The 1,486-nt window shown below is 44.9% G+C and overlaps 1 protein-coding gene across 1 annotated transcript in view; it reads right to left on the bottom strand.

The window, feature by feature from the left end:
* clasp2 (cytoplasmic linker associated protein 2) overlaps positions 1–1,486 on the bottom strand; it is a 53,948-nt gene that overhangs the window by 6,748 nt on the left and 45,714 nt on the right. The window lies entirely within an intron of this gene.

The following is a 1,486-nucleotide window of genomic DNA, read 5'->3' as shown; positions in this document are numbered from 1 at the left end:
ACATAAACCAATCCAACGTAAAAGCAATGGCACATGGCAAACAAGGGAACCAATAAAATGCAAGCATTCACCACAGGCTCAGAAACACCACAACTGACTCCTGATTTCCCTTCATTTCCATCTCCACCTGTCTCTCTACATAAGCACCTCAAGGACCAGAACTTCTCCCAAATCACTTAGCAGCACTGTGCCCGCCATATAATTGCTCCCCCCAGAGCGCACTGACCTGGGAGGAGTGGCTCCAGGCTGCGGCCTGCTCGTCTAGAGAGCAGGCGTGGCGCCGCGCTCTGGGGGGGAACAATTTTACCCTGGACCCCCCCCTGCCTCGCCCGCAACATGAGCTCCATACAGGCTTCAGAGAGAGAAAGGAGAAGCACCGCATCAATCAACGAAGAGAGACAGGGAGATGAGGACAGGGGAGGGAGTGGGGAGACAGAGGGAGGGAGGGTGCAGTAAGTTTAAGAGGAAGAAAAAGATTGGAAAGTAGGCTCGGGTGATATTAAAATTTTATATGACTCTAGAACTCTGATAATAAACAATGCAATCATTTAGGCCACATGATGGCAGCAGAGAGCTCTACTGTCAAGTATGCCAACAAACTGATTGATGGTTTATGAAGCTTCATGCAGTAGTTATACACTGGATAATGACTGATACTCTGCTTTTGGAGAGTCCAGTGAATTGCAGATTAAAAAAAAAAAAAATTAAGTAGCTCCTCCATGAAACTTGCAAAAACCCTGTAAAGCAGTCATCCCTGCTGCTTTGCTCCATTACCCACAAACATATTTCTACTGTCTCACTGTACACATCTTCATAATGCCTTTTCCCCTCTTGTGATGAGAGCTGTTAAGTCGCACCATGAGTGAACAGAGCCTTTAAATGATGAACAGTGATTTTGCACTAGAGTTTATAACTATGCTTTAAGCAGCTACTTGTTACTGTGTAAAGTTTTATTAAATTGTGTGACTACAACAACATCTGACAGCAGAATAAAAGCAAGCTTCCCTTTATATGACACAGGGACTGAAACAAGTATCAATAAAAAAAGCTTTTAGGTAAAAATAAGTTTAGAGTGGGATAACTGATGCTGGTAACGTCCTTTCATTGACCAAGCCTAGCTGGAAGGGAATGAGGCAGGCAGATAGGAGTAGTGACACAAAGTACTGAGAATAGGATTAAAGGTAAGGGCAGGAAAAGCTGTTGGAGGACAGCAGAGTGCCTCAGATAAAAGGGCAAGAAGCAAAGCAGCAAAAATTGAGGAGAAAGTGGTGGATTAGATGAAGAAAGAAGTTACTCAGGCTAACAGAAGTGGTAATGGGGGCAGCAAAGGACAAGAGGATGGAAAAGAGTGGGAGGAGGAGAGCTTGAAGTGAGCATCTACATTGTAACAAAGCAAAAAGCCAGTGGAGAGGCTACATCAATCGCTACCCAACCACAGCCCAGGATCGGGGTTTGTGAGGTTTTGGGAGGTAGATTGTCACATGAG

Source organism: Monopterus albus, unplaced genomic scaffold (genome assembly GCF_001952655.1).
Source record: "Monopterus albus unplaced genomic scaffold, M_albus_1.0 scaffold82.1, whole genome shotgun sequence".
Classification (NCBI taxonomy): domain Eukaryota; kingdom Metazoa; phylum Chordata; class Actinopteri; order Synbranchiformes; family Synbranchidae; genus Monopterus; species Monopterus albus.
This window is presented reverse-complemented; position numbering and strand designations above follow the sequence as displayed.